The sequence below is a fragment of the Oryctolagus cuniculus genome, chromosome 2 (assembly GCF_051225735.1).
Source record: "Oryctolagus cuniculus isolate XC-2025 breed Fujian yellow rabbit chromosome 2, ASM5122573v1, whole genome shotgun sequence".
Taxonomy (NCBI): domain Eukaryota; kingdom Metazoa; phylum Chordata; class Mammalia; order Lagomorpha; family Leporidae; genus Oryctolagus; species Oryctolagus cuniculus.
In genome coordinates this window covers 18,567,573-18,582,380 of record NC_142868.1, presented here as the reverse complement: position 1 = coordinate 18,582,380, position 14,808 = coordinate 18,567,573, and the positions used below count along the sequence as shown (strand labels likewise).

General features: G+C 38.2%; 1 long non-coding RNA gene across 21 annotated transcripts in view; it reads right to left on the bottom strand.

Annotated features, from left to right (window-relative positions):
• Nucleotides 1–14,808, bottom strand: part of LOC149127696 (uncharacterized) — a 190,314-nt gene that overhangs the window by 51,968 nt on the left and 123,538 nt on the right. The window lies entirely within an intron of this gene.

The window sequence follows — 14,808 nt, the reverse complement described above, 5'->3', positions numbered from 1 at the left end:
GTATTTGGCATGTAAATTTTGCATCTTCCATATTGTAGTCTTATAGAAGACATACAACACAACCAGCCTAAGCTTTACCATAGCCAAATTCATTTTCAATTGCTAACGAAAGAATAGACCATTTTTAAACTGACTCTGTGGTGAGTGTTTCAGCGTATTCTTGTCCTTAGAAGCCTAGGTGATGTATGCTGCACATCCCTGTGTTTGTCAGGATGCTTGAGTTAACCATTTCATACCTGTACATGAAGAAAGAGGAATTTCTACATGTGAACCTGCTACCATACTCACTGTCAGCCTTTATGCCTGATCAGTTTGTGGAATTCAAAGGGCTGTCTTAATGGAAAAGAAATGAAGATCAAAGTGGTCAAATTAAGAAAGTGTCTTTTAATTCTATAAAGCAGTCTTTCCATATGAGATTTGCAGTTGGAACACAATCAGTATATGACAGCATGTCTAATCACAATTATTTACCTTATCTGTGGCTCATTTATCAAGTTCATCATATAAAGATCAATGATAATAATGAGCTGTGAAGGTCATACTTAGTGAACCATGGCAGGATGCACAGAACAATTGTCAGAATGACAATCACCCAAGGGAACACACTGATGCAACGTGGAGTCAGAGAAAGCCCTTGGAACTAGAATTCAAGAAACATGAGTCATCATTCCAATTATGCCTCTTCCTGTTTGGCCTTGAGCAAGTCACTTCCTGGTGTGAGCCTTTCTTCCGTTGCTCATTGAATGAGGACACTGAAGAAAAATGATTGCCCAAGTGTCAGTGCGTGTAGGTGCTTATGACAGGGAAAACAAGTCAGGAATGCCCTTCTGACATTTAGAAATGAGCAGTAGGAAGACCATGATGTTCCCAGAAGTGGAGAAGATAAACTTGATTAAAGACAAGATGCAATGTAGAAGGCCAAGGAAGTGTCCTTCCAGCAATTGATGAGTGACAGGCTCCACGGGGAGCCCTGCTGGCCCCAAGAAGACAAACTATATCTACAGTCAGCATGGAACAGACTGAAGGTCAGAAATGAGCCCTGTTAGCCACACTTGAATGACTGGATAGCAGCCTTGTCAGATGCATCTGTGTTGAGCGCTGAGAACAATGACAGGCATATGCTGGCCATCTCTCCCATCCCTTAACATTCGAGAAATTCAAGAACAATGTGTGTAGCTCAAGGATTTACAAGTTAGTCACTGGATAGGCTCAGATTTTGCCAAGCACTTCTACTCTTCAAATGCAAACTTCTTTCGGACTCCAACCTGAAAGTTTTACAGATTGATTTTGGTATCCTGCTTTGTATGTTTGCACTGATAATTACAAGTTCTAGTCTTTTTCATAGCCTGTTCCAAAACAGCCCTTAGCTGTCTACTCTCATGTGAAAATATCCGTCTTCTTATAACCCCTGGACAGCATAGATTTATATAGAAAAAATTGTGGTGAGAATTTCACAGACTTATCCTGTTCCCCATGTAGCAAACACACTAATTTGTGAATGAAGGAAAACTGAAAGTTACAGCAAAATATGAATGAATGCAACTTTCTGAGTACGAATAAATAAATGGAAATACAGTCAATTTTCCAAAATTATAGAATTGTGAGGTTGACAGGAACTTAAAGATCACTTATATAAATTCCTCAGGAGAAAAGGAACTTGGGGTTCAGTATATAAAATGATGTACTCACAGCCAGCCACTACTTCATGGTAAAACCTTAATTCAGAGTTCAGATACCCATAAGTAATTACTCAATTAATTAACTACATTTGAAATTACAAAATTATAAAGTAGAAACTGTGCCTTTATTTATACAATGTTAAAATTTTTAAAAATAGTCTTAAGAAACATTTATATTGAAGAACCTTAAAAATCAAACCAAGATGGAGTGAATTTATACAATGTTAAAATTTTTAAAAATAGTCTTAAGAAACATTTATATTGAAGAACCTTAAAAATCAAACCAAGATGGAGTGACCTAAGCCAATACCATTAAAAACAAGAAGTCAACTTTGCCCCAAATAAAAATTAAAGTTTAAAATTACAGCCCTAAACTTTTTCCCCCAAAGCTAAAATTAGGTGCAGCTATAAAATAAGGGACCCTATGCTTAGCTAGCTGCGACACTTGTACCTGGCTGTGCTAAGACTTAACCCAGTTTGTATACCTCCTAATACTCAAATAATGGTGTGGGAAGCAGGACGCCGCTCTCCCACAAGGGGAATGAAGGGAGCGAGACGTCGTCCCCCCCCCCACCCCGCCAGGTGAACAAGATGGCGCTGGCAGGGAAGGGAACTACTAAAGAAGTAAACAACAACATGGCAACGAGGTGCATGCCTCCCGTGTGATCCCGTAGCTGATTGGATAGAAGACGCATGCCCTTCACATGAACAACTCGTGGATTGGGCTGCTGTGTGCATGGACACTATAGAGCTTTTGATTGGTCGCTGTGGGTATATAAACCGTGTGGCTTTGTACTGGGCGCACTCTCTGGACTCCCGAGTTCAGGAGGCCAGTCTGCGCAGACGCCGAATAAATCCTCTTGCTTTTGCATCAGCTGGTCTGGAGTCGGAGTCTTTGGGGTGTGGGTGTGCCTCTCGATGTGTTAGCATCCTCACTCCGAGGGTCTAACAATATATTTTACTCTTTTGGGGGAAATACATTATGTCACTTCATAGTAATTCTAGGAAAATGGAGTTTACAAACTAACAGGATGGTTCTTAAAAATATACTTTTTCCCACTGGAGTTGTAAAATGGCTAGTTCACATAATTAAAACTTTTCTGGCAGGTATATAAAAAGCCATCTGCTGCCTAAAACTATGAACTGTGACTCTGACCAATTTCCTCCCTGGAGAGCTCCAAAAGACTGTTAAGAAGCAGAAACCAGGGCTGGCGCCCTGGCTCACTTGGCTAATCCTCCACCTGCGGCACCAGCACCCTGGGTTCTAGTCCCAGTTGGGGCGCCAGGTACTAGTCCCGGTTGCTCCTCTTCCAGTCCAGCTCTCTGCTGTGGCCCAGGAGGGCAGCGGAGGATGGACCAGGTGCTTGGGTCCCTGCACCCTCATGGGAGACCAGGAAGAAGTACCCGGCTCCTGGCTTCAGATCGGTGCAGCGCCAACCATAGCGGCCATTAGGGGAGTGAACCAACAGAAGGAAGACCTTTCTCTCTGTCTCTGTCTCTCTCTCCCTCTCTCCCTCCCTCTCTCCCTCTCTCCCTCTCTCCCTCTCTAACTCTACCTGTCAAATAAAACAAAAAAAGCAGAAACTGGGAGAATGTGGCCCAAGAATTAGAATGTAACAGGGTTCAGAATAATAAGGTTTGGTACCACAAAAACAGTTCTATAACAAGGTGATCAAGGACTGAGTAAGTACAACCTGTCTCATCATCTCACAGATGTGGTGCAATTTATTGTAGAGATTAGGAAAAAGGATCTGGATGGATCACTACAAACCCAATACCACAGCTGGGAATGCATTGTAATCACCACTCACATCATCCACCTGATATATGAATACATACACATAAGAAATGAACTAGGCAGACTAATATATATTGAATGTCAAAGTATGATATAGAGAATAGGGAAAGACAAGTAAAGCAGAGGAATAAAGGAAAACAACATTTGGGTAGGATGCTCTGTGGACCAATCAATTAGTGTACAATTTTGTTTGAATTTCCCAAGAAGCAGATGAAGCAAATAGTATCATTCTCATACTGCCAACAAAAGTGGTAAAATGTTATGAAATCTACTAAGTGATGTGTCAGAATTCAAACCTGTATGTAACTGAGTTGAAGAGGAAAGAGATAGTATGAAGAACTAGGATACTCAAGGAAATCTTAACTCAGTTTGACCATGGACAACTGAAACAAAAATTAAGTCATCTTAGAAGAATAAACATGAGAATAAGTTTAGAAATATCATTGACAGATGAGATATAGGTTGACTGATTGATTGATTTCACTGACAAATTATGCTGGTGGTTAAATTGTTTATAATAGATAGCTCAATCCCCCAACATCAAATTTTCTTTTTGTAAAAGTGTTACTCTCATCTAAGAAAAATATGGATTAAAAACCAGTAATTTCTAATGCTGTGTTAAGACGATCTTGTAGAATGTGGAAAAGATAGAGCCTACAGCAGTCACCCCAAACCTTGGAATTCATGTGTCTCTCTCTGACTGGGTGAGCTGTGATGTGATTCTCACTGTTGGAAATTCACACAGGTGTTGAGACATCAACCCTGTTCAGTTATGTAAGATCCTATCTTGTAACCAGTGTGCTTTCCTGGAAGAATCAAGCTGCCATGTTGTAAGCTGCCCATGAGAAGGACATGTCAGATAACTGTGGACAGTCTCTGCAGCTTGAGTTGCTTCTAGCCAAAAACTGAAACTCCAGCAAAAAAACTGAAGCATAAGTCTTACAGCTGCAAGGAAATGAACTTGGAAAAAGATATAACACAAATGGATTTGAAAGTAGATAGTTTTTTCTCCAATTGAACCTCTAGATAAGAAGGGAACCTGTGGATTTTAGCTTAGTGAGACTTAGAGCAGAGAACATAGCGAAGATACGGCCAGTTTTCTGACTCACAGAAACTGTTAGATAACAATTTTTTTTTTTTTTTAAGCTACTCTGCTTTTGGTAATTTACCATGCAGCATAGATAACATGCATTACCATGTTGGAAACTCTCAAAGACCTTTAGTTTTTAAGGGATTTCCTGCCTGATGTTATTTTTTTGTTTCTCATTGTATTTCTAATAGTGATGATTTTTTAAAAAAGATTTACTTATTTGAAAGTCAGTGTTACAGAGAGAGAGGAGACACACAGAGAGCATTCCTCTATCTGCAAGTTCACTCCCCACATGTCTGCAATGGCCAGGGCTTGACCAGGCCAAAGCCAGGAGCCTGCAGTTTCTTCCAGGTCTCCCACATGAGGGCAGGGGCCAAGGACTTGGGCTGTCTTTCATTGCTTTCCCAGGCACTGGAGCTGGATCAGAAGCAGAAAAGCTGGGACTCAAACTGGCATCCATATGGGATGCCGGCACTGCAGACAACAGCTTAACCCATTGTGCCATGGTGCTGGCCCCAACAGTGATGCTTCTCAGTAACATAAGTTAGCTCAGCTGTTACGAACACATGAGGCTGTCATTAGAAGCCTCCCCAAACAATTCCTCTTAGTAGCATTTCTGGATTATCTGCTTCAATCCCAGTGCTTCTTCTGCCATCAAATAGATTCTAGTACTAGGAACCATGTTCCTTTTGGCAACCCACTGTGAAAGAGCTGACACCAGAGCCCCTGATGAACTAGGATACTTTTATTTAATAAATAAAAATTTCAAAAATACAACTTTTGGATTATAGCATTTTTCCTCCCATAACCAACCTCCCACCCCCAAACCTCTTGGGTTCACAAACTCCGACCTTCTTTAGACAAAACCATAATCAAAGTGAAAGTTCTCTCCTCCCTTCAGAGAAAGGTACCTCCTTCTTTGATGGCTCCGTTCTTTCCGCTGGGATCTCACTCACAGAGATCTTTCATTTAGGTCACTTCATTTAGTCTGAGTGAGCATGTGCTGAATTGCATAGTACTGACTTTCACTAGAAATTTAATGTATGCCTTTAGGGCAGTCCAAACTTTCTGTCTCATAAAGTCATACATGTAGTGCATTATTGGTGACTCCCCTGCAGATTATTAAAACAAATGCCCTTCATTCAGATCTGGCTAAAAAGCACATAAAAGCATTTCAGGCATGGAAAGCCAAGACACTGTGGCAAAAAAATGACCTACATGAAAGATCTCTGTGAGTGAGATCCCAGTAGAAAGAAGGGGCCATCAAAAAAAGAGATACCTTTCTCTGAAGGGAGGAGAGAACTTCCACTTTGATTATGACCTTTTCTAAATAATGTCAGAGTTTGTGGACTCAAGAGGCTTCCATAGCCTTGGCAGCTCATGTCAAGAGTCTCAGGTGACCACTGACATCATAAATAAGGGTGTCAATTGTTAAATCAACAACAGGAGTCACTGTGTATTTACTCCCCATGTAGGAACTCTGTCCTTAATGAGTTGTACTATGTGAATTAATGGTAAAACTAGTCTTCAAACAGTTCTTTATACTTTATATGTCTGTGTGGGTACAAACTGTTGAAATATTTACTTAGCTTAGAGTTGGTCTTTTGTATATAAAGATAATTAAACATGAATCTTAATGAAGAATGGGATGGGAAAGGGAGTAGGAGGTGGGATGGTTTGGGGGTGGGAGGGTGGATATGGAGAGAAGAACAGGTATAATCTATAAGTTTGTACTTATGAAATTTATATTTATTAAATAAAAGCTTTCTATAAAAATAATGAAAAATAAAACAAATGCCCTTGAAATAACTATTAGATTTAATAAATCCTAAGTGATTGGTATTCATATTTTCTATTTTTGTTTTTGCTAAAACAGAAAAACACTTTTAAAACTATATTTATAATGGGGATACCATAATTTTTACAATCACAGAGGATTTTTAGAAAAAGCATCATAGGAATCCAATGTATAATTATTTATGCAAGGACTGAGTAGTTTATGTTACAGGGCATTAGGTGGGAACTACTGAGTCTAATAAGGTCCCTTCTTACAGCAAACTCTATACGACAGCAAGGTATTTGTGTAATGCTATGGATCTTAAGATTGATTTTTGTAACTCATTTTGTGGATTATACAAACTCAATAGTCTTCATATGTCATCTTTCAGTTTCTCACTTTTAGCCATATCAACGTGATTGTTAGTACCTCCTTAACCAGAGTGCTACAGGCTAAAGAAAAGAGCAGTTGTGAAAATCATTTCCGATATTGCTCTCATAAAACTTTAGTAAAGACATCTGAAATTACTGGTTGTATGTTTCATATCTTTGTGCAGATTTACCTCCATTAGCAGGTGTAATTGAAAGTCACTGATGTATGAGTTCCATGAACCACTTTAGAAATTATGCTGTTTCTTGGCACATGAACCTTTTCAAAAATAGGTATTTTTTAAACATTCTTTTGCACTAGAATACCCAAAGAAAAAGATTTTAATCTATTTTGAGTGAGTGGACGATTCTTGTTAGATTCCACTTAAAATACAATGTTCTTTAGCTCCTAAGTATTTTTCTATAAGAGTTAATAAATTTGAGTTTATGCAATGACCTCAATAAAATTTCAAAAGGTGGAACTTAGGTTTTAACTAAAGAAGAACTTCTAGGGTAAAAAACAATGGATACATTTTGGAGAAACCTAGAAGAAAAAGCAAAGCAGTTTTCTGTTAAATCTTACTTAAACACAGGACACTTTTTTTGGTGAGCTGTTTTTCTTGTTCCCCTACTGGAAGGCAAGGAGAGTTTGATAAACCTGAAGCTCCACCTAAACTCAGTGGGTCTATGCAAATAACCCCAAGCTTCTTGTCTTTTAAATGTTGCCCATGCTTGAAACACTGAATCTGTGAAATCTTCATGATGTGAATCCAACATGAAATTATTATTTTACAACAGAACTGAGTGGTTTTTATATTACAGGGCAACTACTTAGAAATACTGGTTCTAACAAGGTCCATCTTATGGCAAACTCTATGTGATACTGAAGCATTTTTGTAGTGCTATTGATCCTTTTATTCATGGGTCCATGGCAGAGTAAAAAAGTCACTTTCAACTAAAGAAAGATTCTACTCTGCTATTTCAAAGAGGGTTTCCATAAGTCTCTCACTAGGTATGGCAATTAAATATTAGACCATGATGTATAAATAAAAAAGACAAAACAGTCACCTTTCAAAGGTTAAAGAAACTCTGCAAAGACTGGGTGATTTAAGAACTTATTGCCATCATAAAGCCATATATATTTATAGTCACTATATATTATATTATACTATTATGAAATGTGTCATGATGATTTGGCAGGAAGATCTAGAAAGAATGGTTTTCTATGGTATTGGGTAGTATAAACAAGGTAGCTGAGATAAGTCAAACGTATGAATTGGGGCTAGCATCGCACATGCTGAATTAAGCTGGTGCCTGAGATACCCATTCTGACATGGCATCCCATGTCAGAATGCCAGTTTTAGTCCCAGCTACTCCACTTAGAATCCAACTCCCTGATAATAATGTGGCTGTAAAGGCGGCAAAAGATGGCCCAAGTACTCAGGTCCCAGAGTTTAGGTTCCTGGCCTCATACTGGCCCAATCCCAGGCATTGTGGCTGTTTGGAGAACAAGCTAGCTGATGAAAGATCTCATTCTACCTCTTTGAGTCTGCCACTCTGCCTTTCAAATAAACAAAATAATTTTTAAAGTATAACTTGATTTTGGAGTATTAATAAGGAGGCATATATTTGGCCATTTCCAAGGACATCTTGCATTCAATAGGTTCAAACACTAACCTGTAATCTTTCCTTCTGAAATCTAGCTCTCTTTCAACTTTCCAATCTCACTAAATCGAAGAACCTACATTTTCATTTACTTACAACTATCACAATAAATTACCATTTTTCCTTTTCCAATCTGTCTTCATCAAAAGAGCCAGATATAGGTCATCAAAAGGTCATCCCAACCTATATCTCTTAAATCCTTTTCTCCCCATCTTCTATAATTCATAAGATAAAGATAGACTTCTTCCCAGTCACCAAAGAGGTCTGCTTTATTGTGGCCTAACCCTGCTGGCATCTTTGTCCTTTATCTAGATCCACTTTTGTTTTGGCTTTTGGGAGGGAAGGCTACTGATCCCATACTACTTCTGCCTCCCCCACTTTGAGTTACAAGCCTAGCCTTTTACACCATCTCCTGTCATCCTGCAAGTGAATGGATAGCAGTCATTGACTGACTGACTGCTAGCTGGATGAGTTCATTTTACGAAAGGTTAACACTGGGGATCTTCCTTCTTTCTCCTTGTCTCTTTTTTTCACCTCCACCATGAGTACATGTGTTGAATTTGACTCATGTGGAATACTTTGAGGTTTATAGTGGGATGAAGGCAGGAATGTTAGTATTTGAAAACCCAGTTGTCCTAGACTTAAGCCATCCATCCAACAAAGTAAGGAGTATGAGTGCAGAAGCTCATATTTTGATCTCCATCTCTACCACCTCTGCATCTCTAAATTGGTTCTGTGCTCATCTGAGAAAGTGTTGGGTGTTCTTTGCCAACCACCTAAATTTACAGCATTTTATTCCTCACTCTCTAGCTTTCTCTCTCCTGCTGGAGATGGCTTTTCCATGCCAATTCTTGTGCCCTGTACAAACATGTTCTCTACAGCTTCTCACATCACCGTTCATTTTCCTTGTCTCCCACCTGGGTAAACGCCCCTTTTACAGGCTTTCTCAGCAGGGTCATGCATAACTACAGTGGTGAGTTGATAAGTGTTCTATAATGAATTAAGTAATGTATATCTTTTTTTACTATTCAAGAAATCCTCTGAAGGAAGAGTCTATTAAATTTTGTTCACCACTGAATTTCTACTACTTATCACAGTGACCTTTACATGTGTGTTGACTGAATGAATTCATGTCAAGCATTCTTAGATAATAATTCAAATAATAAAAACTAAATTTGATTTCAATCCTTATAACTTGTAGGATGAAATTAACCAAATGTGTAAAATTCAAAAGTAGAAGAAATTTTAGGTGAATTCATATTCACCAAATATTTCATAATTCAGATTTTTCTATTTAGCATAGCTTCCCTCATATATATATATATATATACACTATTCAATATTCTACTTTATGTTAATAATTAAATATGAGGAATGTCAAAGGAGAGGGCTAGGGAATACTTAATCAATTGATTCATAAAATATTTGCAGAGTGCCTATCTTACCTTTGAACAAATTGCTTAACTGCTGACAGATGAGGCTTTATTTCTTTAACACTGAAGATAATGTCTGTGTCACATGGTTAATGTGTATCTCACTCATACAATTAAATTAGATAAAGTATTTGAAATTGCCTTTATACAATCTACTAATTATAGGCATTAAATGATTTTTAAAATTATTTATTGTGTACACTTAACATTATTTTATTTAGTTTCACAATAACTAGGTGACAAATGAATTATTTTTATTATCTCTATTTTCAGGCCATTTCACTGGTTTGTCTAATGTTACCTAGAAATTAACAATAGAACCCAAAATAAAAATTCAATCAATTCTGCTGATTTAAATTCCCACAACATAGCTATTTTTATTAAGAGATGTCTGGCCAGAATTTAAGATGGTACAACCCAAGTCTTATCAAGGTTCTGAAGACAGAGGGTACGGGGAGATGGGGGGTTGTTGTCTCGTGACTATGCAGATAACCTTTGTGAATGATGAACTATTTTGACATTTACAATCAATTGGGATAACATTTTTTTCTGGGTTTCAAAGATTTGCCTGTAAGATAAGTCTCTACAACTAAAAAAGAAAAAGAAAAATACATAAACAAACTGAGAAATAACTGTATTCCTTCTCAGTAGCAATAGAAGATAAAGGTAAGAAATGGCACATTCTGACATACTTGCCTTTGCTTTTTTTCTTTTCTTATATATCTCTTGAAATAGCTCCATCTTCACTTGCAGGAATTGTATTTCAGATGTTTGGATATTCTCTGACTGTTCCCTCTGAATGATCTTTGCCTGATAGATAATCCATATATAGATTTTTGCAGCTGCCATTCTCCTACGTCTTACTGCATTACCCAGATATGTTATTGTCGTCACCACTTTCCCCAGTTTTCATTGACAGCTCTTTCTCTGTGTCTTTAACAATGAGACTTCCTTGTCATATACTTGCTTAATTTATGTATATTTTACACAGTATTCATTGCCAAGACATCTGGTTCTTTCCAATAATTAAAAACTCATAGGAAGAGAGTATATTCATTTCTCCTATGAGAAAATGCTTAAATGGTTGCAATAAATAAGTAGCAATTCTCCATTATTTTCTGTTCCTGTTGTTCTAGTCTTTTAGGACATCACTTAATCACTTTCTGCCTGCATTGTTTCTCTTTTTTCCCAAGTATCCATGGAGTACCCATTATGTTCCAGGTCCTTACCTCTTTGGCATTGAAATGGGGAGACATTAGACAAGAAAAAGGGGACAAGGAGGATAAAATGTGTATTTGTGTGTGCATGTGTGTTTCCTGCCTTCAAAGACCAGAAAAAAAAACATAATTAAAAATGTAAATGAGGCCAGAGGAGAATCTATTTCTCTCTATAATGACCCTAGGCCATATATATTGGGTCAAATCATATGAAATTATCAATGTCCCACTGCTTATGATCATCCATAAAAATGGCCTTATCTTACTGTTCAACATAATAGAAGCATAAACAGAATTTGTCAAAAAATAAAAAATAGATTTTTTTCCAATCAAACCCAGTTGTTCTGTCATTATGAACCCAGATAACTGAATTATTTCACCTTTTAAATAAATTAACAGAATTGACTTGTTTGGGCCTTTCACAGAAGCAATTTAATTTAAGCAAACTTTCCTTTCAATGAACTTTTACTCACTTATAGATTACAGTTAATATAAAATCAAAGGACAGTGACCCACTAATTGGCCACCCTTGCCTGTCTTCTTCCAGTGCAGCAGGGTGCAGAGAACCAGAGAAAAACTCTGCCTGCTTGCTGCTCTGACACATTCACTCTCTTACCACCATACCCTAAGCACTCCCTCTCTTTGCTCCAAAGCAGGCCTATTCAAGTGGTTCCCCCCACCCACAGTCAGGCCACATTTATCCTAACCAACATTTACCCAAATCAATACATTTTAATTGAAACTAATGGCAGTTAGCTTAAACCAACAGATTTTTCACTGGTCTGAGTACACTAAATCAATGTATTTCTCAAAATTGCTATATCTTATGTAAAACAATGCATTTTCATTTTATCCAAGACATGTTGTTATTTTGCTCTAATCTGCCAAGTTAAAGAGTCAGACTGAAGTAATAGATTTATTCTTTTCATACCAGGGCTAAGCTCTCAGGTGAAAGAAACATATTAATCATTCAGATACATGAATTAGGTTTCATTCAGTTTAATGCAACAGACACTTATTGAGCACCTACTGTTTGTGAGATACTGTGTTTGACAGTTCTGGAGGGTATAAATTGATTAAGATAGAGTTTCTGCCCATGGAAACTCATCATTTAGTGGTGGACAGAATTAATTATAACAAAAGAAAAAAACCGGGAATTGCAGTGGAGGCAGATATTAACTGACACCGTAGGATTCAGGAGAAGTGGAAAAGGTGGCATTTATGCTCATCTTTGAACGATGGATATTTACAGTTGAAAAAAAAATGCAAGATAGATTGCACAGATAGAACAATCTATTAGCAAGGTGATGCCTAAAACTATAGCCAACATATTCTACATTTTTGATAGGTTAACAAAATGGAAATTAATTTCTCACACACAAAGTTTTTCCAAATCAGCAGTCAATTGACCTTAACTTGATGGTTCTAAGATTAAAGGGTTCTTTCAAGTTGGGACGAAAACATTTGTAGAACTTTAAGTCACCTAATTCCAGCAGCTCAAAGCCTGGAGAAGGCAAATCTGTTCCTTAGCAGGCTTGGCCAAGAAGAGATACCACACACTGTTGCCTGCATGCCATTTGGGAGCTGATCTCAGTGTTTTACCTTAATGCAAATGGACTGGGAGATGAGGGCTTTTTCTGAGAAAATTCTTGGTAATGAAAACTATCAACAATAGAAGGAGAAATGTGAACTTATGTGGATAGTCACCTACTTTGCTACAATTAAAGGGACAATATGGGAAATATAAGTATACCTAAAAAAGTTTGTGGAATATGATTTCATTTTCCACAAACTTTTTTAGGTATACTTTTATTTTAAAAATATGATTTCATTTTCCACAAACTTTTTTAGGTATACTTTTATTTCCCATATTGTTCCTTTAATTGTAGCAAAGTAGGTTAGAGAGGAGTTGAGGGGATGGGAGGGGAGGACAGGAAAGGAGATAATGACATTCCATCTGCTGGTTCACTCTTCAAATGCACACAATAGATGGGGCTGAGACAGGCCAAGGCTAGGAGCTGGGAACTCTGTCCAGGTCTCCAATGTGGCTGGCAGGGACCTTGGTACTTGAACCATCACCTGTTGCCTCTTGGGATGTGTGTAAGTAGGGAGCTGAAACTGGAAGCAGAGCAAGGACTCAAATTCAGGCACTTTGATAGAGGATGTGGGCAACTCAAGCAACATCTTAGCCTCTGCACCTGATGCCTGTCCCTCCAAAACGGAATTAAGAGTAAGCTAATTTTGTGCAAAAGAACTTTGAAATCCATGCTTAGCTTTTTCATATATACATCTTTCATGAACTTTTTGAAGAATCCTTGAATGCATGGATAGCAGTGTTTTCTGCACTAAAATTGGCTTACATTTTAATTCCAAGAACTTTTTGAAATACCCTCATACAGGATGTTATGAATGCAGCACAAAAAGTACCTTATGAACATTTTATAAAGTAGTTCAGGCCAGAGTATGAAGGGCTGTCTATGCCATCCTATAAAGTGTTAATTTTGCACATAAATGACAGCCAGTGAATATTTCTGAATATAGGATATTTCCATAATCCAAATTATTTACTAAGTCTGTAGCTGAAGGAAAAAGCACACAGGAGTCAGTAGGGATGCTACCTGAACTGTGGGACTTCAGATGGCTATCCTATTTTGGGGGGCCGCAGTTTCCTGTATAAAATGAGATGGTTTGGAGTGGCATTGTGGCGTAGTGGGTAAAGCCATTGCCTGCATGACCTGTATCCCCTTTGGGTATCCGTTCAATTCCTGGCTGCCTCACTTTCTGATTCAAATCCCTGCTAATAGTCTAGGAGAAGCAATGCAAGAGGACCCAAGTGCTTGGACCCCTGCCCCCACCCAGGAAACCAGGATGGATTTCCTGGCTCCTTGCTGGCATGGCCCAGCACTGAACATTGTAGCCATCCAGAGAAGGAACTAGCAAATCAAAGATTTTTCTCTCTTTCAATCTCTCTTTGTAACTATTTCAAAATAAAATAAATAATTCTTTAAAAATATGAGATGATTGGCCTCAACCCCAAATTTCTGACTTCATCATTTTCATTAATAAATTTAATCTGCCCTCTATAACTAAGTATCTTCTATGAGTCAGACATTGCTCTAGGTTTGTGGGTACAGATTTGAACAAAATGTAAAAAACTGTTCCTTTCATGGAGCTTCCATGACAGAAGAGAAACACTATACATATATATTGACCCCCCCTCTCTCTCTCCCCCACCTCCTCTTATATTCTGCTATTGAATAGCCTTCCTTTTCCACTGGTCATTTCTGCAAGAGTATTGGGAAATAATTCATTTTTAAAATTTTCTCCTCCCCCTTCCTGCATGTAGTAAGTTCAGAATACAGGAGTTTCCCCATAGTCTCACTTTCTTTAAGCTCAACTGGAGGTGCTTTTGCTATTACAATTCCCTTAAAATTTTTGGCCTTTTCAAAGGATTTATTTATTTATGAGACGGAGCGGGGGAAAGAGAGAGGCAGGGAGGGGGGAAGGAGTGGGCGAGGGAGGGAAGGTGTAATCTCTCATTTGCTGCTTCACCCCTGAAATGATTGCAATGTCCAGGCCAAAACCAGGAACCTGGAACTCCATCTGGCTCTCCCATGTGAGTGCAATGGTCCAAGAATTTGGGCCATCTTCTGCTACTTTATCAGGCACATGGCACATTATCAGGGAGCTGGATCTCAAGTGGAGAATTCAGAACTCCACTGGGTCTCATATGGGATTCCAGCATCACAGCCACTGGCTTAACCTGCTGTGCCATGGTGCT